The sequence below is a fragment of the Chiloscyllium plagiosum genome, unplaced genomic scaffold (assembly GCF_037043375.1).
Source record: "Chiloscyllium plagiosum isolate Xiang-an unplaced genomic scaffold, Cpla_swu_hap1 HiC_scaffold_46, whole genome shotgun sequence".
NCBI lineage: Eukaryota > Metazoa > Chordata > Chondrichthyes > Orectolobiformes > Hemiscylliidae > Chiloscyllium > Chiloscyllium plagiosum.
The window spans coordinates 66,042,292-66,068,627 of NW_028270184.1; positions in this window are offsets into that span (position 1 = coordinate 66,042,292).

Here is a 26,336-nt window from a genome sequence, read left to right on the forward strand (position 1 = left end):
AATCCAAAATCCCTCTCACTCAACTTATTCCCCTCAAAGTGAAAGTGGTGCTGGAGAAGCACAGCAAGTCCGTCAGCATCTGAGGAAAAATCAACGTTTCTGGCAAAAGCCCTTCATCAGGAATGAGACAGGCAGCCTATGGGGTTGAGAGACAAATGGAAGGTCGTGGGTCTGGAGAGAAGGTCGCTGAGAGTGCAGTAGGTGGATAGAGGTGGGGTTGACGGTGATATGTCAGAGAGGAAGGTGGAATAGAAAGGTGGGAATGAAAATGCACAGGTGGGACAGGTCAGGAGGAAGGTGCTGAGCTGGAAGGTTCGGACTGGGGTAAGATGAGGGAGTGGGAATGAGGAAACTGATGAAGTCCACATTGATGCCATGGGGTTCAAGGGTCCCGAGGAAGAAGATGAGGCGTTCTTCCTCCAGGCGTTGGGTAGAGAGGGAGTGGCGATGGAGGTGGCTCAGGACCTGTATACACTCAGGAGAGTAGAAGGCGAAGTTGAAATGTTTGGCCAGAGGGCAGTGGAGTTGATTCTTGCAGGTATCCTGGAGATGTTCTCTGAAGTGCTCTGTCAGAAGATATCCGGTCTTCCCAATTTAGAGGTGACCGCATCTGGAACAGCAGATACTACAAATGACATCTGTGGAAGTGTAGGTGAACCTTTGATGGATGTAGAAGGCTCCACTGGAGCCTTGGACAGAAGTGAGGGATGCGATGTGGGTGCAGGTTTTGCAATTCCTGCGGTGGCAGAGGAAGGTGCTGGGAGTGAATGGCTGGTCATTTGAGGGCATGGACGTGACTAGGTAGTCGCAGAGGGAAAGGTCTTTGAGGAAAACGAATGGGTTTGGGGAGGGAAATATATCCCTGGTGGTGGGGTCAATTTAGAGGTAGTGAAAATGTCGGCGGATGATGTGATTTTTGCGGAGATTGGTGAAATGGAAGTTGAGGACCTTCTTCGTGTCCTTGATCTGTCCTTGTTGTGTTTGGAGATATGGGGTTCATTGATGGACGTGCAGGACATGGATGAGATGCGTTAGAGGGCATCTTAAACCACGTGGGAGGGAAAGTTCCGTTCTTTAAAGAAGAAGGCCATCTGTTGTTCTCTGTTGTGGAACTGGCCCTCTTGGAGCAGATGCGGCAGAGGTGGAGGAGTTAGGAACACAGGATAACATTGGTGCAGGAGTTGCGGTGGGAGGAGTTGAAATCCAGATAGCTGTGGGAGTCAGTGGGTTTCTAAAAAATATCAGTAACACTGACCTCCAGGGATATCTTTCACTCCCTACCCCTATCCACTTTCTGCAAAGACCACTCCCTCCATGACTACCTAGTCAAGTCCACGCCCTCCAATGACCCACGCTCCCCTCTCGGCACTTTCCTCTGCCACCACAAGAATTGTAAAACCTGGGCCCACAAACCCCCACCTCCGCCCACTGCCCAAAGAAGCCTTCCACATCCATCAAAGATTCACCTGCACTTCCACACATGCTATTTATTGCATCCGTTTCTCCCGATGCAGTTTCCTCTACAGTGGGGCCACCGGACACCTTCTCGCAGAGTGCTTCAGAGAACATCTCCAGGACACCGGCAACAATCAACCCCAATGCCCCGTGACCGAACACTTCAACTCCCCCCGCCACCCTCCCGAGGACATGCAGGTCTTGGGCCTCCTCCACCGCCATTCCCTCACCACTCGACGCCTAGAGGAAGAACGTCTCATCTTCTGCCTCATGACAGTTACCCCATGGCATCAATATGGATTTCTCCAATTTCCTCATTTCTCATCACCTCCTACCTTATCCTAGTTCCAACCTTCCAGCTTTGCACAGTCCTACTGACCTGTCCCACCTGTCCATCTTCCTTTCCACCTATCCACTCCAACCTCTTCTCCGAACTAACACTCTTATCCCCACCTCCATCCACCTATTGCTGTCTCAGCTAAATTCTCCCAAGCCCCACCCCACCCATTTATCTCCCCAACCTTGAGGCTCCAAGCCTTATTCCTGATGAAGACCTTTTGCCCAAAACGTCGTTTTTTGTCTCCAACTCGGATGCTGCTTGACCTGCTGTGCTTCTTCAGCACCACTCTAATCTTGACTCTGATCTCCAGCATCTACAATACGCACATCCGTCCAACTGATTCCCCTGTCCATTGATCATCAGCGATCATGAATGTCCACTCCAAGATCTCTTTGTCTGTCTACACCACACAGAATACTCATTGCTATTGTTTTTTTCTCCCCAATTTCGTTAACACTCATTGGTCTGAATTCAATGCAATTCGCCATTTTTCCTTTCCATCTTATTGATACATCCCTGCAGTCTCTGCCATTCTTCGTCATAGTCAACTACACAACCAATTGTTAAATCATCAGCATATCTCTGAATCATAGCTCCTACAACTAAGTCTACATCATTTTTCTACATCAAAAACAGTGGAACTCCACCGGAAACACGCATACAAACATGGTTCATTGCTGGTTGGGATTAACAGCTGCGATAACAGCAGAATCGACCTCCTGCTATTATTTGTAAACTTGCTGTTCACTCTGTCAGTTGTTCTCCGTAGTGATCACTTCTCACATATGGGTGTGGTGAGTGACCTGTGCGCATTCTGACTGAGCAAGTGAGTTTACATCTCAGCGGGTAATCGAATCCCTTCCTGCAGTCACTCCATGGCCCTGACTTCTTGGCGTTGCGGGTATCCTTTTGTCTACTTAGTTTGATAAACAGTTGAATTCTAGTCCACACAGACACGATTTCCATTTCCCCCGTTGTCGATATATGTTTATGCTTCCTTATTCTTCCACGAAAAGTTGTTATCATTGGTCTGAAGACCATTAGTTCTTCATTCTTAATTCGCCTTGAACTGAGTCAGAGAGAATTTATGGGTGAACCTCATTATTGTGGGTCTGGAGTCACATGTTGACAGGACTCGTTATGGTCGGCAGATTTCCCTTTTGAAGGGACACGAATGAATGAGTTTTCAGCATATTAAAGTTATTGTCTCTGTTCCTGAGGTTGGGTTCATTTTCCAGATTTGATTCATCGAATTTAAATAACAGCAGCTGCCACGTTCCAGTTTTCAAAGTTTACTAGCCCAATATATCGCCGCTGCACTAACATCTCCCTGCTGCATTTCTCCATTCAAAGAATGACATTGTCAATTTAGATTATCCCAGATGGAGAGAGAATACTACGCGTTCCTGTGTTAGAATGGAAGCAATGAACGCTGGATTGGCGTGTTAACTGGAGCAAGAGACTGATGTGGAGACGATGTGAGCAAAATCAGTTCTTACTGTCAAAGTAACAAAATACCGCTTTGTTGAGGAAAATCTCTTAGAATGCTTTCAATACATCGGCCTCTCACTTAAGGCTCCAGCAAGCTTCCTCTGAGCCAATCCTCAGTGCTGGTTAATGCTGCTGCTGAATCTTAATAATATAATAAATTGAGACCAAGATGCCCTTCCACCTCCTTTGACCAGAAGCACTTCCATCCTCAGCATTTCACACGCTTGAATAAATAGACAATGTCGATTTTAATGGTGGCGGGGAGTTCAGAACTAGAGGGCATAGATTTAGGTTGAGAAGGGAAAGATATAAAAGAGACCTAAGGGGTAACTTTTTCATACAGAGTGTGGTGCGTGTATGGAATAAGCTGCCAGAGGAAGTGGTGGAGGCTGCTACAATTGCAACATTTCAAAGGCATTTGGAGGGGTATAGGAATAGGAAGAGTTTGGAGGGATATCGGCAGGGTGCTGGCAGGTGGGACTAGATTGGGTTGGGATGTTTGGTCGGCATGGACGGGTCGGACCAAAGAGTCTGTTTCCATGCTGTACATCTCTATGACTCAATGACCGCACCTTTACCAATCATGTCACTGGTGCCACAGAATAGCTGGTGCTCATTTCCTCCCCCACCTCCGGGTTGATATTACCGGATGTGCCACAAAGTTTGCCTGATTCTGGTTATAGGAACAGGGGATATGTTACTGACTGCAGCAATGGGTACCTCCTTGTGTGGATACGTTCGTGAAGCAAATGTTTTAAAACTCATTGCTGTTGAAACATACATTGCACTAATATCTCGCACTATACCCTGAAGTTTCTGTTTCTCGAAATCCATCAAACTCAGTCTTCAACATGCAGTTCGGTGGAACCACCACAGCATCTGAGGATATCGAATTTAAAATTCAGCCAGTTCTAAATTCCCACGTATCTGCTATCCCTCGCCTAATATTCTTGTTGTGCATCTGCTACTCTTCCTAACATATGTTCTGTCACTGTAATTATTGTTGTTTTTAAACACGTGTCTGCATGACTTAGTAATGGTTTCAATGATAACAGTTTCTGCATTGTGGCCGTAGTAAGCTCGTACGAATCCGAATCACTGCATTTTATTCCTTGAGACTCATGCAGAGAACACACAGAAAAAAATTAGTTGATTTTAGATGAAAACATTCTCAGAGATTATAATTACTTTGCCAACAAACCCCTCTCTCACACATCTCTGCGAGTCATATATCAGGATTTAGACTCGCCCCTTCTCGGAGTCTTACCTCCCTCCCGCAATCACTTAGCTCTTTTAAGTTCCCCCTCCCATTTCCCTTACAATCACTTTCACATTGACCCCGTTCAGTTGGTGTTGCTGCGCTCATTGTTGCTGTGTGATCATGCCCAAGTCTCACCATCGGGACCTTCAAACCAGTTGATCCATTTGTATACCGCGGTTGTGAGATCAATCCTCATGTAGCAGCTTTGACTGAAATGGACCAACGATTTTTGAAACATCAGGCTCAGGAAAAAGGCACAGGGCAGCATTGAGGAAAAGAAACTTCATTCAAAAAAAGCACCAGTATTTTTGTCGAATTGCGTATCATTTATTTCTGTTGTTCATTCGGCTCAAGCGAGACCAATGTGTGTAGTTATGCAATTTATATTATAGCAGGGATGTGATAGCACTGGAAACGATGCAGGGGAGATTTGATAAGTTATTGTATGGGCTGAAGAAGTGAGATTGACAAAGTAGAGTTGTTTTTCTTAGAGCAGAGGAGATTGTGGGGGGCATGATTAAGATGCAAAAAGTATTGAGGGATATGGATAGAGTAGACTGAAATACATTTTATACTTTGATGGAGACTTCGATCACGGTTGGCCATCGATTTAAGATCAGAGGCGGAAAGATTAGAGTGAATGCGTGGAAAAACGTTTTCAAACAGTGGGTGGTTGAAATCTGGAATACAGTGCATGCAAGGATCGAAGTGGCATAAATCCCCATAACTTTCCAAAATATTCAGATTTGAATTTGTGATGCCAAGACATACAAGGCAATGGGTCAAGTTACTTGAAATGGAGTTTGGACAGTTAAGTGATTGTTATTGAGCAATACAGATACCCCGTTCCAAGGACGGGTTATTAACACCTGTCCTTCCATTCTCGAAGGGACATTTCACAGGAAGAAATGTTTTGTGTGAATCAACGCGGGAGAGTACGACTGCTCCCGAGGAGACAGAGTGACAGTGATAGTGCAAACACGTGACTTCTGCAAGTTGTACCTAGTGTCAGTGTTGGAATGAAAATCATTAAATGCTTTTGCTCCGTGGTGAGCTTTTTGTTTAGAGCAGGTAGCCCAGGAAGATATACATTCTGCGCTTTCCACACTAGCCCATACTACTGAATACCGGCACTATGCAGGAAACTTTCTCTCTGTACGCCATTGTCCGATCCTCCTTGACCTCCAGCACTTCCCCATATGGCACCATTCCACGAAATCCAAGAAGGTGTAATGCTGATCGTTTATGATGTCTCTCCTCACTGTGTAAGGTTCGTTGATTTATCTGCCCATCATTCAATTTAGCAAACTGATTTTCCAGCTCACAGTGTGATCTCGTCCAGGGGAGAGAAAAACAGAGTGGTTGACAAACGTTTGTACACCTACGTTCTCTCTGCAAGCAAAAAAAGACCCTGAGCTTCCAGGTTCCTGTCACTGCAACATCCCACTGTGTTCCCATGTCTCCATTATAGGTTGGTCTGCTGCAGACCTACCGCATAGCACAGCGCGAGTTGAAAGAACGGCACGTAATTTCCTGCTGAGAGACCGTGCAATCTTCAATACCTACACATATCATTCGTTCCAAAGGTGGATCGTTTGGCTCGGAAATCTCTCCCCAGATGCACTAAACCTGCTGATTTTGTACAGATATTTCTGCTTTTCTTTGGATAATTTTGTCCTGTTCGGATCGCCAGCCTTTAGGAAACGTGTGTTTGCACGGGAGGGTGGTCAGAGGAGATTTACCAAGGTGGTGCCTGAGCTCCACCATTCCTCCTGTAAAGATAAGCGAAAGTGAGGGCTGCAGGTGCTGGAGCTCAGAGTCGACAGTGTCGTGCTGCAAAAGCACAGCACGTAAGACAGCATCTGAGGAGCAGGAGAATCCATGTTTCGCGCACAAGTCACCGCTATTTCATTACCAGCCGATGCCTGGACGAAGAACGTCTGATATTCCAATTTAGGACCCTGCAAACCGACGGGAAAAATCTGTTTTTCATCAGCTTCCTCATTTCGCCTCCCCATCATTATCCCAGTCCCAATTAGGCACTGCTCTCTGGACACGTCCATCAATCCCTCCTCTGAATTATCACATTCTCCCTCATCTTTTTCCACTTTCCCATCACCTGACCACCAACCCCATTCCTCTCCCTCAATCCCGACTCAAAATCCTCATTCCTGATGAAGGGATTATGACCGAAACATCGATTCTCCTACTCCTCGGATGCTGCCTGACCTGCTGTGCTTTTAAAGCACGACACCCTCGCCACTGCAAAGCGCGACTGGGGCTCTTTATCTGAGATCGGAGAAAACTGAGAGAGGAATTTACTAACGTGCACAGAAAGGAATAAACCTCTTATGGGAAGGGTTAATAACCAGGGGTATAGATGAAACGCTAGAGAGAGGATGTTCAGAGAAGATTTAGGAAGAATGTTTACATCCAGAGAGTGTTGTTTGTCTCGAACTCACTGTTTGAACGTGTGGTGTCTTCAGGAGTATTTGGCCGAAGACTTTAGGAGCTGGAACATGCACGGAAAAGGACCAGTTACTGGAAAGTGAGGCGAGGATAAACAGATGTTTGATGAAAAGCTTGAACACCGTAACTTTGGGTGCAGTAACATGGAGGCTAGTGCAGCTCTGTGGCATAATGAAAGACGTGTTGGACATCTACTGCATTGTTAAGATTGTGATTCAAAGTTTGTGGGTTTGAGTCCAGCAGAATCGGAGTTTAGTTCAGATTTCTGCTGAATCAATGATTGTTCTGCTGACTCATTCTCAGTTCCCATCGCCTGGATTTCTCGTCCCCGCTACTGACCAGAGAAGATTCCTCACTTTCTGGGTGGTGAGTTTTGAAGGAATCGTATCATTTGAAATATGATCAGCCCAGAATCGGCTGCTCTTTCACAAAACCCACTGCAGAAGCCCACTGTCTCTAAACACATTTCCCTCCCACAGTTACACAGAGGTTTTCAATTTATTCAGTGTCTTTTTCCCTTTGGGCGACAGGTGGTTGTGGATGGGCTGGGAAAAGACATTGACGTGTTTGGTCAGCCATAATGATATCAAATGGCGCGGTAGCGCTGGCGGGTGAAATTGCCACCTCTTATTCCTCTCTGTTTGTGCTGTTTCTGACAGAGGGTTTTAAACAATACCAAGGACCTCCCCTTTATCCCACTGCTCTCACAGCTGGAATACACAGCTCCTGTTGCAGCTTTAGATCAGACAGTGGAGGGTTCTCCCAGGCGCTCTGTCAGACTGCATGCTCCTTCACACAGGTTTCCAACTGGACACATGGAGCAAACGGCCGTGTGGATATTGGGGATTCAGGGACAGATTTCCCCTTTGCCTTTCTAGAGTTCTGGCCACAGTAATCAGCATGAGTTTCGGACATTCAGTATCTTACCCTGGATTCTTATCACTTTACAATTTAAACTGAAATTTAATTTACTCTTGTATAACATTCTTATATCTTCAGTATTCACGAACTCTGTGTAACATGTCCTTGGATGTAGCCATGGTGAAGTCTGGTGATGAGTGCAGTATGTTTCATGTTGTCGGTAGGAACTTGCAGAAGGAAGTTCGGGAAGTGTCGATGAATCGAATTCTGTGCCAAATTGAAGCCGATCGAATGAGAAGCCCTGAGACATCGATAATGTCACATTGTAAACAATGCAGCGAGCCACAGAAACCCAGTTTTCAATCCCATTTTTCTGTGTCCCTTTTCCTGAACCTGATGCTCGAATACTCACAGATCCATGCCAGTTCCTCCTCCTCTGCCTTAGCTTTAATTTCAGAACCACCGCAAAAGTAGAACAGGCTGGTCGAAGGTCCCAGCGGTAAGAATAGGGGACGTTATAGGCTTGCTGCCGGCGGCTCCAGTGGAGCAACTGATCAGCGCTTGGTACATAACAGCATATAAAAATGCCGCAGTTATAATTTCAATCCTTATCTAAAGCTGCTTTTACTGACGTTAATCAAGAATTATTGGATCATCAGACTGAAGCGTAGTTGAAGAATAATGTCGAATAATGCCGCATCTATTCTAAAACTCCAGTTTCTGATTTGTGGGATTGTTCTGTCTTTGGGAAGGGTGAAAATTATTAAACGTAAAACTGCACATATTCCCCACGTGATTATCCATCTGTGGATCGAGAAACAGAGGTGATATTTTAGATGACCTTTTTCAAATCTCTGACACTGCATTGGATTACATTCTTGAAAAGGTTGTTCAACTCGTTTCATATAATCCTGTTCGCTGCAAACGCACACAGCTCATTAAACCATTCGAAAGGAATTAGATTTATCTCTTTGGGTAAACTGAATGTTGTCAGTGAATCTGGTAAAGTCATTACAAATAGTTTTGCTGCTGTGTGCAACAGACTGTTCAAACAGGAATAAGGACGGGTCTTGTCGCTGGATTTTTCGGATGGAGATCAGTGAGTATTAAATGGACTCAGTCCCGTAACTGGTCATTGTGACCAAATGTTCAAGGCAACAGATGGCAATGATAATGATGCTTGACATCGACAGGTCATTTCTACTCACTGGAGTCACCACTATATTACAGATAACGTGAGCGGAAGAGATGATGATCCTTATGGTAACCTGAGACAGTGCGACAATAAATCCCACGTTGTTAGTCTCACTCTATCCCATAAACCAGTTAGCCAGCGGACTGAGCTAACCGGCTTCCATTTAATGCAAAGCTCAAACAAACAACTCAGTACATTTACAATTTGTAGTAGTTCATGTAGAACCAGTGGCTACACCTTTCAAGCACCACCAGCTCTTCTTACACTTAACATGCTCAGTTGCCGATGCTATGCAATTTATTTCCGATGAACGCTGAACAATTCGTGAGTGTGTCACTTTTGCCTCCTCATCCAGGCAGCCCAGAGTCCCTATCCCTGTTAAATTCGCTCCTTGTGTGTCTGCACGTGGCCTGTCAAATATGCTGGAATTATCTTCTAAAGTGTTTTTTTATTTCTGAAAAATCAATTCCGATACATGGATACAAAAAAAATCAATTCAAATTCGGCCAATTTGTTTAAATTATGCCCCAATCAAGTTTGAATTATGGTATTTTTACAATGTTAAAACCAATGAAACGATCCGACGTTTTGTGGGACAAAAACCGGACATTTTGAACAGTTACCCAGAGGGGCAAAGAACAGCAAAGAAAGTAGCTAAAATACGAAGAGATGTAGAATGTTAGGAAAGTGTCCAAGAGGTGCCTATCTGGAGAAATAGATTGCAGAGAAAAACAAATTAACACCGACCTGGATAAAAATCTACAGAGGAAGATACAAAGAGTAGATTTGACAACAAGCTGGTTTTTAAAATTGAATTTGTTTGTAAATGTTACTGGGCTTGGGGTTGGGGAAGGTATTGCAGAGCAGAAGGTTAAAGACCGGTTGAGAGAAAATGAGTTAAAAGTAGTTATAAGCTGATTATTCTCTGTCAAATGTTAAAAAAAACAATAACGTTGTTATTTTTAACATGAAATGGTGATTTTGGGGATCGTTGTTTGCCTCTTGAATTATAACTGAATACAGCACGGGATGAATCCTTTCTGTTTTGCTGGTTTACATTAGCAGAGGGGTTTACCTCGTCAAGTAACACCAGTTTCTGTGGTTGCTTTATTGTTTCGCTCATTTGTGCATTGTACCTCATTAAGGATTTTGAAGTTGTCCCCTCTACAGAAAAGGTCAATGCTTTTGCACCATTGTACAAGAGGTGCAGTGTGTCTAAGCGACAGGGCTCCCTACAATACCATTCGACGCTGATTCAATCTATCTATCCTGATATTGATCCATGGAAACATCACTGCACACTCTCCTCGAGTCTGGAAAACCATCCCTTCACAGATAATGTTACATCCCGCTCTCAAGGGGCTTTTCATTCCATCGCTTTCAATTCCTCACAGAATCCGTTTCAACAGATTTTGTCACTGAGTCATTTCTTTGGTTGTGTTCAAATCCTGTGAGCAGAGGGTCACAGTTGGAGCGTGCTGAGCCCATAACCCAGGGATCATTCCATACTCTGTGCACTGTAGTCTACTGTTCATCATTTCATTAACAGCAGGTAGATGTATCTATCCTGTGCAAATGTTCATGCCTGTTTTAAGAAACAAGATAAACAGTTCCTGGTTCCTGCTTTTGTTGTCACACAAACCAAGATTGTAAATGCTGGGAACATGCACTGATCGAGACTGTCTGCTCTCCCGCATCCGTTTTCTCCCCAGTAGGTGTTCAGAATATGGTCTGAATCGCTTTCTTCTGTTCCCTGTCACTGTGGGATGATATGAGCTGTGGAATCTGTTCTCTGAACTGCGGGTAACGTGATAAAGCTTATATACATCAGGTCCAGTGTACCTGAGCGACAGGACTCGCTGCAGTAACATCCCATGCTGAGTCAGACAGCAGAGTCCTCACTGTGACTCGAGAAGGACACAGACACTTTCCCGATGACTGCAAGGGATTTTGTCTTTCCCAGCAGTTCTGCACTTTTCTATCTGTCTCAGATGGCGTTATTTGCACAAGGTTCCCAAAAGAATATGCGTTCCTGTGCATGCACGATCTCCGTTTGTTCAACTTTCCAGAAGTTCCATAACTCCCACTCCCTCTCACCTCCTCCTGCGCTCCACAAGCCCGTGGTTGATAGGAAACTGAAGAGCGGACACACATTGCTCTGCCACGACACTGATTGCTAATAGAAGACGGGTTCGTCAATCTCCCATAGTGGGAGTCCACTCGCGGGGAAAGTGACCAGCACATCCTCCTGGGAACCGGGAGTCAGAACGGCAAGGAGCTGTTCTTAACATTCAGTGCTGCCTTCACTCCGAAACAACAGAAAAACTTTTGTTAAAAAAAAACAAGGAAACTCACCTGATTTATGGATCATGCTTCTGCTGCGGTCTGGCTTGTTGGTCTTGGGTGTGATATTGCCTCGGGTGGGTGATGTAAGTGCGAGCACTGGAGTTTCTCATCCAGCTCCATTTTTGACTCAGAAGGTATAATTGTGATCAGATCGAGGTCAGATCAAGGTACCGAAGCTTAAAGACACACAGCACCTTCTTTTAGGCCATTACTAGAAGGAGAAATGGATTCCCTAACTTCAAATGTTGCTGATCCTGCTAATGTGGATTTTGCCGAGTGCACGTCCTGTGCGGAGTAACCTGAAAGCCTTAATCTGTCCAAAATGTTGTTTTTCTCATGCTGTGATCTGCATGCCCTTGATTACTATGATCTGCATTTACCAATCGCAGACAAAAGTTTTCACTGTACTCAGGTTCACGTGACAATCAAATAAAGTCAATCAATCAAACTACACAGACACTTCCTTATTGTTTGGTGCCAGCACAGCGAAGGTGGGCTGCATGGCCTCACTTTGCACTGTGACATATTTTGTTATTCTGAGTGAAATCACAGTTAAACCAACAGAATGTGGGAACTTACTCACAGGTTATACTGACACAGCCGGGACACATTTGCACCACAGAGTATCACACAATAATAGTGAAGACCTTTTGAAACCATCCTCTGAGGTACATGCTACAGGCCAGACGAAAAGCTGAAAACTGTGTGAAACTGCGATGGTCAGAGCTAACAGAGCGGCCCAGCGGTAGCGTATTGGGCTCATAAGCCTGAAATTAATGGACTGAAAGTATCCTCTACTCGTTGACAATTCCAGGTTGCAGTGTGTGTACTGTCCACGCCAGTGTTCCTCTATAACAGTGCTCAATTCTACGCATTGCATGTTGTTTCACTTTCTGCTTCCTTTCACTCAATGTATCTGAAATGAATATTTCGTACTGATACACCCGGGAAATTTACACAGGTGAGGAAACACACTTGTGAAGTTCTGGAAATTCTTTTCCTGTTCTCTGACGGTCTGCTCGGATCTAATTCGCAAATCACTTGCCAGAGCTGGGAATTAACTGGTGAAGATGATATATATATCAGTTGCAGAGTGCTCTATGAGCATGACGCCCTACAGTTATTTCCCACGCTGTTTCACACAACAGTGTTCTTCCTGTGAATTGAAAAACTGAATTACAATTGGATCAACTTGTTAGACACAGACACAGCTCCGCATTATTAGGACAGACATCACCAACTATGAATAACCACAGTGATATACATGCGACAGAGAGTCGTCATGGACTCGATGGGCTCTAAACCTTCTGTCGGCCCGTGAGTGACGCCACACGCTGATGCTGCCACGCTTCCTGTCTCTGGGACAGAGTGGCTGATGGTGAAACAATGTCTCATTATTAACCCTATCTTCTGCGTTAGACTGTCAGCAGGCCCGCAGCTCAGAGCTGTGGGGTGGCTCTCAGTGAGTGAGGGTTTCACTCGGATTGTCTTCATCTGGGTTAGTTGGGGCTCAGATGTTAACTGCTGCCCGATTGCAGCAAAGAAGCCGAGGTTACTGTTACAAAAGCCTTTCTGCAGGATTGTTGTGTGAAGATGGATTCTGAACAGCAAACCGGCTGCACAAAGAAACCTTCACATAAATTTACCTGAGGGTAGAGAATCCGGATTACATTTCTGTCTTTCCCACCAGCTCAACATCTTTATCGCTGTCTCAGATAAATGATATTTGGAGGACGTTCCCAATCAAACTTGCTGATTTCCAGCACTTGATGGAACTGGCTGTGCCGATGAAAGCGAGCTTTGGAGTGTATCCGCGCTTGCCTCCCCACACACTGCTTGCAGGTGGAGGGATATAGCTGAATACTCAGCCGGTGGAGACAACTTAGTCCAAGTGGAAGGGATGAACAGCACCGTCTCACGAACAAGGAGACGGAATGAGAAGGCGATATTCTTGAATCACTTTGGTGCTTAGAAATCCGAGAGCAAAGTGAGATGCAGTTGGACCTGAGCGACTCTCAACTGGTTTGGTGTTGGAAATGTAAGAGTGTCACGGACATGATCGTCGCTTCGCAGCTTGTGTTAATACTGGCATGTGAGAATGTGTTACTTCAAGTCGCCATCGAGCCTTGGTTGTTTGACTTCACTTTTGCCCAGTCGTCCTATTAACTATTTGATAAAAAGATGAAAATCATTAAGGTGCATCCCTTGAAATACCTTTGAGATTTGGGTTCAGAGTGCGATCGTAGTGGGCATGGCACAGTACCACATGTGGTGAAAGTTAAACAAGTATTTCAGGATTCTCACCCACACAATCCCACTCTGAATAAATCCACCATCTGGCTGTTCGCACAGTTCTGGGTGTGAAACTTTAGAAAGTGGCGACGTGGAAACAGCGCTGATTAGGTTGATGGGAATGGTGTGGTGTACGAATAATATCAACAACAAGGATCATTTGGAAAGTTGGGATAGGTCACCTTGGAGAGCAGAAGGCCAAAAGCTGGCCTTGTTAAACCTTTCCAAGGCATGAGTGTGTTTGACAGAGCATTTGAGGAAGGGTGAATGCTCCCTACGCCTGAAAGTATCGAGAACGATTCGGCAGAATTTTAAAGACATTAGTGAAAGAAGAAAAATGTATTTGAGGAGAATTTTTTTTCACATAGGGAGAGTTTAGGTCCTGTAAACCACTGCCTGACATTGAAAAAGACACAGTTTCAATCGAGTTGTTTAAAAACTAATTCCATGTTTATGTTGAAAGTAAACATGTGCAGAGTTTCAGGGAGAAGGGAAGAGAATGATACCAAAAGAGAATCACATTTATCTCTGCAGAGAACCAACACCGCTAAGGTGTTTTGAGACACATTTGTGATTCTGACTGGAATCACAGTTCGACCAACAGAATATAGGGAGTTAAAAAACGGTGATATTGGCAAAGCCGGGACACATCTACACACCAGAATATTATCCAGCAGGTACATGTCACAGGGAGTATGGCGCTGTTTGAAATTCTTGCAGGGTTTCCTGCGTATCAGACACAGCAAACTTCACTATGCAGGCAAGGTCAGCGCTCTGTTTGGTGACCAAGCGGTCTAAGACGCTAGATTCAGATTCCAGTCTCGAAAGAGGCATAGTTTGCATCCCACTGCTGCAATTTCTGTGGCTGTAGCGTGTTCAATGCCAAAAACATAAAGCAGATCCGTGAGTTTGCTTCTTGGAGAACTAACTGTGGTTTGGGATCTCTTGAAGGGGTCAGGGTCCATGTTGTCATGATCGTGCTCGCTTCCCACACCGTCAATCGTAGGCTCAAGCAGCCCCACTGCTGCAGCTTTGTTACAGGCAAGTTGAGTTTTCACTGGAAACGAAGGGAGACTTGTTTCATCGCTGTTGTGAAACAATGTCCTGCAGTGACTCTGCTCGTCGTTATTTGGTGTTCTGGCGAATGGGAAAATAATTCCAATGAATTGCCATGTCATATGTTCTTAAATTTCTCCCATTTCCTTCATTTCTGTCCTGGAGGCATCGGAAGAGAAAGGTTAATCTGATCGAGACGGTGATTGGTGAAATTCACTTTTTATGGCCCATTCTTATTATGTTCTTTCTTTCTCTCTTTTCAACATTGTCTGGGAAATGGTAGTGCACTAAGGCTCCAGTATGTTTGAAAGAGTAGTTTGGGATTTCCCTGCTGTTAGTTGTGAGATTAATTTATGGCTCATGCCCTCGGACTGTCTCACATTCAGCACTCATGCGTCACTGTGTCTTAAAATGCATTTCGTTTGTCATTTTTGTTTGTGTTCCCTGTTAAATACTGCCTGTTTGACCATTCTATAAATACATTACGAGATAACACAGTTTGCGAGGTAATTTCCAGCAGCAAAAATCCTCAACTGAGGATCCGAGAATATTTCACGGAGCATGGTCAGTCAGGGCAAAAGTAAGGAAGTCTTTCGTTCTGCACTGTTTCACAATACTACCTTTCGGTGAAAAGCCACAGAGAGCGATGGAAATCCCCGCTAAAAGTAATCCTTTCAAGCCGAAGTAAGCAACACAACGTTATTCGGGTACCCAGCGTGGAAATAAAGCCTTCAGTGGATCTCGTCCATCCTGACCACATAGCCAAATTTAAACATGTCCCATTTCCCAGCATTTGGCCATTATCCATCTAAACCCTTCCTATCCAGAAACTCATCCAGTTAACTTTGCAATCTTCTGAGTGTACTAGTCTCCTCCACTTCCTCTGGTAGCCTATTCCATACACGCACAGCCTTCTGTGTGGGAAATATGCCTCAGGTCCCTTGTAAATTTTAGCCCTCTCACCTTAAACCCGTGCTCTCCAGTTTTCAACTCGCCCTAGCTTGGGTAAAAAACGTAAATACTCCGTTATTCAAACCTTCCATAACATCATGCCCCAGCTGCTATGCTGCAGGGAATGTTGTCCCAGCCTATTCTGCCTCACCCTACAGTCCAAACATTGACGACATCCTAGTCTACAATTTGTAAGCAATTTCACATGATTTTCTTACCTTTTCGATGATGCTAATTATGCTGGACAACAACGAGCTATTGGAAACGGAAAGGTGAAGCATAGAACTGCTGCAAATGTCAGTGTTGGACACGTCTGAGCAGCAGTAGGCCCCGGCGGGACTGGTTTCTGTAGTGTAGTGGTTATCACATTTGCCTCACACGTGGAAGTTCCCGCGTTCGAAACTGCGCCGAAACAGCCCTGTTCCCAACGGCAGCCTTTCAGACGGGCTGGAACGGAGCTTTCCTGCTTGTTTTCCCGACAGCAAACCTGGCATTGTGTTTGATCGCGCAAATCTGCTCTCGTGGTGAAAAGTCATGCAATTCCATTTAATTACTGTGTGAAACATTGTTAAGATTTTCTCCAACCTGGTTCTGAACATACGCCATTCTGTTGAAGCGTGTAGTTTCCGTGTTCTGATCCTTCCATGAAAAGCAGCACCACATTTGCATTCGTGGCGCAGGTGGCCCGGTTCAAAGCCAAGGAGAAAGCTGATGTGCACCAGGACTTCATAAAGTAGCCGCACTCTCTCTGAAAGGCCTCATTTGGAGGCTGGCTGTCCTTATTCAATGTGCGAGAATTATCACCAGAAGTTCTGAATCATCTTTTGCAGAATTTCGGATGTTAGCGGCTCATTCAATGAGCAACAGCAATGAATTAATTTACAGTCTCAGATGAACCTCTGGACTTGTGCTGTCAAAGCGTCACTCATAGTAAGGTGTGCCGTGAGATCTAAGCCATGTTGGAACTGAAGCTGTGGTAATGACAGACAGGCTACCGAGTGACATTGCATCCATTTGGTTTTCTTTAAATCACAGATGAGCCGGAAAATGTAAACGGGGAAGGGGGAGTGAGGAAGGGGGATATCAAAGTGAGACAGTTGCAGCTCTGGTGAAACTCCTTTGTGATTCACTCAGCAACAGATGACTCAGGCGGGATAGCTTCACACATCGAGAACAAAGAGCACTCAAGTACAGTTAGCACTTCTTTAACATCTGCTGGAGTGGGGCGTGGGGTAATCATGTTTGGACTTCTGTTAATATGTTCAGAAACTGCCTTTTACATTGACCTGATCAGAAACTGCATCTCTAATAACCACCATGGAATTTAGTAAAATTTACTGAGTCGCTACTCATCGATTCCCACACAGGGTTCCAATTAAACTATAAAACAACCAGTTCCTGGAAACAGAAAGGTGAAGCGTTGGACTATTGTAACTTTTAGTAGGGACGCCGCTGAACACCAGCTACTCGCGGGGATGCTTCCTGTGTTGTAATGGGTATTGGAGTCACCTCATACACAAAAACTCCCCACTTCAAAATCCGGCAAGAACAGCCTTATTCCCAATGTCTGCCTTTCAGACTGACGTGAGTGAAGCTTTCTAACTTGCTGTCACAGCAGCAAACCTGGCTTTGAATTTGCTCACTCATATCTGCTCGAGTGGTGAAAAGGAATGTAATCCCGTTTCATTACTGTGTGAAACATTGTTCCGGTTCTCTCCAACCTGGTTCTGAACATGTGCAGATGTGCACAGCACTGATGACCGTTCTGTTTCAGAGTGGAGTTACCGTGCTCCGATCCTTCCACTAAAAGCAGTAACGCATTTGCTTTCCTTGTGCAGGCGGCCCGGTTCAAAGCCAAGGAGCAAAGATTCCCAGCAAAATCGTCAGCTGAGGACCTTGGCATGTTTCATGCGGAATGATCAGTGGGGGCAACATTATGGAAGTCTTCGGTTCTGCAGTGTTTCAAAACACTAAATTGAAGCGCGATTGGATTTTAATATTCTGAGGCATAATGTAAATTCATTAGTAAAATAGGAAATGTTTTCTAATTAGCAACCAACTCAGGTTTGTTTCACAGCCAATTTTCCAGTATACGCTGAGACTGCTAGATGATCATCACAGGTATTTGTCAGCTCTCAGTTCTGAACAGCATTCACTCTCTTTTAAAGGTGGAGGGCACGCCTTCAACTTCATAACACTGTCCTTATCACAAAATCCTGCAGCTTCTAATCTTGGGGGAAGGGGTTGTATTGCAGCCGTTACCGCATTAAATGTAAAGATTTTCACACAGGAAGGGCCATACATGAGGATTAGATTACTTACAGTGTTGAGACACGCCCTTCGGCCCAACAAGTCCACACCAACCGGCCAAAACGCAACCCACCCAGACCCATTCCTCTACACCCAATACTTCAGGCAATTTAGCATGGCCTATTAACCTAACCTGCACATTTTTGGATAAGGAGAGGAAACCAGAGCACCCAGCGGAAACCCACACAGACACGGGGAGAATGTGCAAACCCCACACACAGAGAGTCGCCTGAAGTGGGAATTGAACCTGGGTCTCTGGCGCTGTGAAGCAGCATGCTAACCACTGTGCCACCCATTGGGGGGGGGGGGGGGGGGGGGGGAGCTTCTGTACGCTGTGCCAGGGCTGTGCAGAAAGCTGCAGTGGCCACTTTCTGTTGACAACGGGGGTCTGGAGAGAGCAGTGTTTGTCCCTATCTTACTCCATGTTGGGTCAGGGAATACAACATCATCAATGGTTTGGGCTGCAATTCAACCTTACCATGGATTTTCCGGTTTAAATGGAGGTAGGGTAGTATTCCCATCATCTGATCTGGAACAACAAAAGCTCCATACCTGGATGGTCTCAAACTACTAACCTTTAACTTGCAGCCCGCTGCTGATCAGTTGAGCCACACAGCCTGTCACCAATCAGGCATGCCGATTTCCCTCAAGCAGGAAGGTTAGTGGGGATCTGAAGGGCAGTGAACAGCTGGAGCTCTCACTGTTGTCAGAGTCTGTCACCAATTTTCCTGCTTTCATCACCAAGAGTGTCAGAGAGCTTGAGGGGTCTGCAAACACCCAGAGGGAAAGCAACCATCGCAAACTGGAAGATACCCAGGCCCTTTAGCGTGACTGTCTGAGCTACATCACTATGGCTCTGGTACTGGCATAATTCAAGCCCACGTCTGACAGAAACTGGAGATTAAATACAGTGCTTCAGGCTGTTCAGTCCAAATGTATACCATTAAGATACAGTGGGCATAGCATCCCCTCCACATAACCAATTCATCAAATCCTCCCTGTCAATTTATCTAAAATCTTAAGGTTTTGTATCTCATCGTCCATTTCCCCCAGCTAATGTGAACATCTTGTTTTCATCATCCTTATCGACACCAATTATAAACCAATAAACTCTGTCGCATCTCGCTTCAACTCCAGTTGCACCATTGCATCATAAATCACTCCTGAAACGTCCTGGTAAATGAATGAGCCTATCCCCTCTCTGGACCCTCCCATCCTTCACAATGTATGATGATCCCTGTTGTGAGTTTACTGATCACCCTTGATCAGGAGGAGGGATAATGTGAGTTTCTGAAATTATAGAGAGGGTGCTGGAGGAACCCAATAGGATTGGCACCTTTGGGGAGAGAGAAATAATGTTCATGTTTAGAGACAATTGCTTGCTTTATTTTGATTTTTCTTTTCTCTCTGCCCTAATAGTAATGGATTTTGGAAACTTCTTTCTCTGAGGATTGCAAGGAAGCATGTACACACAAAAACATCAAACAAAAGGGAACTATTTGTCTGTCTGATTTCTCACGTGGACTGACACTGCTTTTATTAAACTTCTTTGAATATTTGAAGAAGATTCACAGACGGGAAACTCCAAAGAAACATTTAATCAAAATCTGACATGATCAATCGATTCATCAGAAACAGAAAATAATTGGCGTTTGAGTGTTGCATCCTCAGTCATTACCAATCATTGCATATAATTTCCGCATCATATCCCCCCAACGATCTGTACCAAAGTCTTAGGTGATTGCTGGTGTATCCCATACCTGGGGGACGTGTGTTCCAGGTAGAGGAAGCTGGGAGCTGACTGGATGAACTGGGTTGGGGAGGAGATGGGGTTTGAGTGACAGACCCTGGGAGTATTTGAACCTAGCTCAGTCAGCCATTACCCTCATGCCATGCGGGCTGACCGAGGGAGTATTGACCTGTTCCTGTCTCTGTCTGTCTGTGACAGCGTGTGGGCTGGGGGACACTTGTTCCCTATTTGCCTTTTCTATCTCTCTCTCTCTCGTTCTGCCTTTCTCTTCTCTCTCTCTTTCCCACTCTCGTTTTCTCTCTCACACTCTCATTCTCCTGCTCTCTCTTCTCCACCTCTTCTTCATCTCTCTTCTCCCCCTCCCCTCTTCTCTCTCTCTCCTCCCCTTCTCTTCTCTCTCCCCTCCTTCTCGTCTCTCTCCCCTCTCTCCTCTCTCTCCTCTCTCTCCCCCCACTCTCTCTTCACCTCTCTCTCTGACTCTCTCGTTAGGGTCGCATGGTGGCTCAGTGGTTACAACTGCTGCCTCACGGTGCCAGGGACCCTGTTCAAAGCTCCTGCCCCAGGCGACTGTCTGTGTGGAGTATGCACATTCTCCCCAGTGTCTGCGTGGGTTTCCTCACCTGGTCCAATGGTGTGCAGGTCAGGTTGGACTGGTCATGGGGGAGTTGCCCATAGAGTTAGATGAACTGTTCAGATGGAGAAAGGTCTGGGTGGGTTACTCTCCTACCGATCGTCCCACTCCTCTCTTTCCCCCAGGATCCTACTCCCCTCTCCTCTGCCACACTGCCCTCACCCTTCTTCCCGATTCTCTCCTCACTTTCCTCCACCACTTTCACGGTTCAACCAATCTGCCCTTCTGTCTTTCACCCAATCTCCTCCTCCCCCACCTCCAACTGCTCTGTCCTCCCGAACTCTCCTCGCCACCTACTTCTGCTCCCACCCATCCTGCTGTCTACTCCGTCTCTCCACGCCACCACCTCCTCAGCCTCACATCTTCTCTTCCCGCTAACATCCACCCCTCCTCTCCTCCTCCTCGCCCCACAACTCACCCACTCTCCTCCTCCCCTCTCTGACACCCTCCTTTGCCCCTGCTGCTCTCTGCCTCTTCCTCCTGCCTCTCTCCCTGCCCCTGTCTCCTCCCACTCTCACTCCTCCATCTCTCTCTCTCTTTTCCGCCCCTCTCATTCCTCCCCCTCACTCCTCCCGTCTCTCTCCTCCCCCTCTCTCCTCTCACTCCCACCCCTCCTCTCTCTCCTCACCTCTCGCTCTCCTCACACTCTCCCTCCTCCCCTCTCCGTCCTCCCCTAACCACCCCTCTCTCTCCTCCCTCTCTCCGTCCTCCCCTCTCTCCTCCCACTCTCTCTCCTCCCCCTCTCTCTACTCCCTTTTCTCCCCCTCATCTCGCCCCCATCTCTCTCATCCCCTCTCCTCCCCATTCCTGCCCCACACTCTCCTCCCCTCACTCTCTTTCACCTCTCTCTATTCCCCCTCTCTCTCTTCCCCTCTCTCTCTTCCCCCTCTCTCCTATCACTCTCTCTCCTCCCCAAATCTCTCCACTCTCTCCTATCCCCTCTCTCTTCTCCGACTCCCCTCCCTCCTCTTCCTTCTCTCCTCTCTTCTCTCCCCTTTCCCCTCTTTGCTCTCTCATTTCCCCTCTCCTCTCCGTCCTCACAACTCTCTCCTCTCATTCCTCACCACTGTCTCATCTCCCCTTTCTCTTCTCTCCTCTCCCCTCACTCCTCATCCCCTCTCCATTCTCCTCCTCCCTCTCTCTTCTCTCCTGTCCCCTCTTACCTCTTCCCTCTCTCCTCTCCCCTCTCCTCTCACTCCTCACTACTCACTCCTCTCACTCCTCACCACTGTACCCTCTCCCCTCTCCCCTCTCTGCTCTCTGCTCCCTCTTCTCTTCTCTCCTCTCCTCTCCTCTCCTATCTCCTCTCTGTTCTCTCCTCTCCCCTCTCCCATCTCACCTCTCCACTCTCTCCTCTCCCCCTCCACTCACTCCTCACTACTCACTCCTCTCACTCCTCACCACTGTCTCCTCTCCCCTCTCCCCTCTCTCCTCTCCCCCTCACTTCTCTCATCTCCCCTCTCACCTCTTCCCCTCCTCTCCTTTCTCCCCTCTCCCGCTCAGCTCTCCACTCTCTCGTCTCCCCTCTCTCCTCATCCCCTCTCTCCTCGTCCACTTTCCTCACCTCTTCTCTTCTTCCACCCTCTCCTTTCTTCACGTCCCCTCCTCTCCTCTTCCCCTTCCCCGCCCTCTCCTCCCCTCTTCTCCACACTCACTTCTTCCATTCTCCCGTCCCCTCTTCTTCACCCCTTCTCCCGAACTCCTTCCCTACCCCCATGTTCTCTCCTCGTATCCTTTCCTCCCACCTGTCCTCCCCTCTACTCTCCCATCTTTCCTGACCCCTCCTCACCGGCTCTCCTCCCTGTCTCTGCTTCACTTCCCTCCTCACCTTCCCCCTCCTTCCCCCACTCTCTCCTGCCCCTCATCTCCCACCGTCCTCCCCTCCTCCTCATCTTCAACTCTCTCCTCCCCACTCCTCCACACATCCTCCACCCCTCCTGTACCTCTCTCCTCCACCTCCCACCCCCTTCTCCACCCCCTCTCTCTTACTCCACCCCAAGCTCCTCCTCGCCTCACACCCCAAACTCCCCTACGTCGTCGCGTCCTCCCCTCTCTCCTCCCCCCTCTCATTCCCCCTCTCTCCTACCCCCTCTCCTCCCCATCACTCGTCCCCCACTTCATTCGCTGTCTCCTCCCCCTCCTCCACCTTCCACTTGCTCTCCACCTCTACTCCTCTCCTTCATTCCTCTCCCTCTCTCCTACACCCCCCTCACTTACACCCTTCACCCCTCTACACCCCCTCACGCCATCCACTCCTCGCTTCCCACCCCGACCTCCTGTTCCCTCTCCTACCCAACTCCTCCTACCCTCTCCTCCCATCTCTCCTCCTACTCTTGCCCACCATTCTCAGCTCTCTCCTGCTCCCTCTCTCCTACAGCCCCCTCTCCACCCCTTCTTTCCTCTGCCCTGCCTCTTTCCTCAATCCCTTTATCCCTGCACATCCCCCTCCTCCACCCTCTCTTCTCCCCCTCTCTCCTCGCCTCTCCCTCCCCCTCCCCTCCCCACTCTCCCTCCCCATGTCTCACTTTGAAAGATGAGGCATACAAAGTGGTCAAAAACAGCATGAAACTGGAAGATTGGGAAAGCTTTAACGGTCAAAAGAAAGCTACAAAAAGATATAAAGAACCGTAGGAAAGAACAGGAGAGAAAAGATGCATCACAGAATTTATAAACAGATAGCAGAACTTTCAATGAAAACGTTAAATGAAAAAGACTGGCTAAGGTAAATGTTGGTCCTTCAGAGGATGACAAGGGGCATATAGTTAAGGGATGGGATGAAATGACTGAGGCACTGAACAGGTATTTTGTATCGGTCTTCACAGTGGATTGCACTAATAACATGCCGGTGATTGACAAAGAGATGGAGTCGGTGAGGACCTGGAAACAAACATTATTACGGAACGCTAGTGTTGGGCAAGCTCATGGAGCTAAGGCTAGACAAGTCTCCTGTCCTGGTGTAATGCATCCCAGGGTGCTAAAAGAGACAGCGCGGGATAGAACAGGTGCACTGTGAGTCATTTTCCAAATTTGCTAGACTATGGGATATTTTCAGCAGATTGGAATACAGTGTTTAAAAAGAAATGTAGACAAAAGATGGGGATGTATATATCAGTTAGCGTAACATTTGTAGTAGGGGAAATGCTTGAGTCTCTTATCAAGGAAGAAAGAGCAAGGCATTGCTGGATCCCTAATTGAATACCTTCCCACACATGGAACAGCTGAATGACTTCTCCACCATGTGAACAGGGTGATGTTAAATAAAGAACATTGAATTTAAGACCTTTAGAGATCTTAATTTTTCCCCCTACTGTCGGGGAATGGTCTCTTGTCATTGTAAAGCCATTGGTGTGACATGAAGCTGGATGACAAAATAAATCTCTTCACACAGAATATCTGTGTCAATGAATCTGGGAATTTGCAATTGTTCTTACAATCCAGACATTTCCATGGTGCTCATCTGCTCACATATCTCCAAGTTGGATGATCTGGTGAATCCTTTCCCATAAACGCAATATATTTATGGCTTCTCTGTCTGTGAATATTTTTAGATTGCTAACTGGATAATGTTAAATAATTTCTGCAGTCAGTTCACTGGAACACTCACACTCTTATATGTGTGTGTGTGCGTGTGTCTGTGTTGGTGCTTGACCACACACAATGTTGTTTGAAACCTTTGCTCACTGACATACCAGATAATCATGTTCCCTTTACGTCCAAATGAATTTAATGACTCTGTTGGATCTTTATATCGTGTTTGTTTTGTCTCACTGATCTTCAGTTCATTCAAACTATTTCTCTGTGAAATGATTTTCAAATATTATTGTGGTCCATACAGTGTACAATCTCAGATCAAACAAATCCAAATTCAGAAAGACATCCTTTCTCTATTCACACCTCCTCCCAAACAAATGGTCCAATCATCTCGAAAGATGTAAAAAGCACCATTAAATGCAAAAAGGAACCTGAGACATTGTGTGCCCTGAGGTGCAAACCTATTTCAGAATGTACCTCCCCAACTGGTGGGTAGCAGAGCCCCCTTCACAGAACGATGTTACACAAGAGATGATCCCCTTTGCTGCTACTGGACATCAATGGTGATGAAAGGCAATGGTGAAGGTTGTTGAGAATCAAAAGTGATGTTGTGTCCCAGATGTTGACAAGCTTAGATTACTTACAGGGTGGAAACAGGCCCTTCGGTCCAACAGGTCCACACCGACCCGCTGAAGCACAACCCACTCAGACACATTCCCCTGCCCCTTACACTACGGGCAATTTAGCTTGGCCACTTCAACTATCCTGCACATTTTTAGATTGTGGGAGGAAACTGAAGCACTTGGAGAAAAATAATCAACGCAGACAAGGGGAGAATGTGCAAACTCCGCACAGAGAGCCACCTGAGGCGGAAATTGAACCCGGGTCTCTGGCACTATGAAGCAGCAGCGCTAACCACTGTGCCGCTTCGTACGTTGTTGAAGCAGCATTCAACCAGGCAAGTGGAGAGTGTCCCATATCATACCTGACTTACATCTTGTGAAGTGGGGAGTCAGGAAGTGAGTTGAGCACTGCAAGACTTTTTGCCTGTGCCCTGATCCTGCACCAACAGTTGTATGGTCAGTCCTGTTCAGTTTCACATCAATATTTCACCCCGGAATGCTGCTCATGGAGGATTCAACAATGATATTGCTGTTGAATGTCAACAAGGGATACTCAGAGTTTCTCTTGTTGAAGATGGTCTTTGCCAGGCATGGATGTGATACAGCTGTTACTTGCCATTTGTACAGATTTCAGATGCTGTCCAGGTCTTGCTACATGTGAGTATGCGATTTTTGAGAACATTTTTAGCTTAGGTTGAGGTTCAGGTTGTAAGATTGTTCTCAATGTGAACAAGCCTACCAGCTCAGAAAGCAAACTTACAACCTGAACATATGGATATGCGCTATATCAGTATCTGTGCATTTGAAAATGATGCTGAATGTTGTCCAATCATAAACCAAAATCCCTACTTCTGAAGAGAAAGTGATTGGCAAAGCAGCTGAAGATGGTTGGGCCAAAGCCTCGACCCTGAGGAACTCCCCTCTAACTAAGAAGGCCTGGATTCTCAAGCCCCCACCTGCTTTACAAGTGGGACATGAAACGTCTGAACAGGTTGGTTAAAAATGTCAACTGCAGTAAAATCCCGGGATTCAGGTAGACTGCTGTTTGTTTCAAAGATCACCTGAGGGTGAAGCTGTTATAAAGCTATCGCCGAGGACACTGCAGCACCCGGGTAATAGGTTCTGAAGAAGATGCACTCAGGACTGGAATGGTTCACTCTGTATCTGCGTCCACATCTACAACCAGACCTGTTGACCGCCTCCAGCACTCTCTGATTTTCAGCATCTGCATGAGTCACCCTCAGGCCCCGCTCGGCACTGTGACGTAACGGACAGTCTGCGCATGCGTCCAGATTTCTGGCCAAGATGGCGGCTGTTCACCTTGGAACTGCGATACATTTAACCGCAAGTTATTTTTCAAAGTGCTCGCTTCTCGCTGAAAGGGTTTATAAACGCTCTCCAGCCTTACCGTGTGGAAAAGCGCGTCTCTCCCCATTTCCAACGAAGATAAAGTCGGTACTGCCAATGTCCTGCACTCGCCTGTCCGCAGTATAGAGGAATCTCAGCACCGCGGGGCATGCTGGGTACCTACACCCGCCATTGAAGTCAGTGATTACAGAAGATTGATTCTGTTCCTGAATAACTTTTTTTCCCCGTATTCCAACCTTTTTTTTCCAAATAATCTTTTGAAGAACAAAATTGGCGGTTAGAAAAATATCTTAAAATGGGATTCATCTGTTAAATCTCTCAAATCGTCTCTACAACATAACCTTGTCAATAAAGTACGAGATCTCTCAAATTATTTTGTGAACACCCGTCCTGAGTTGATGGCGGT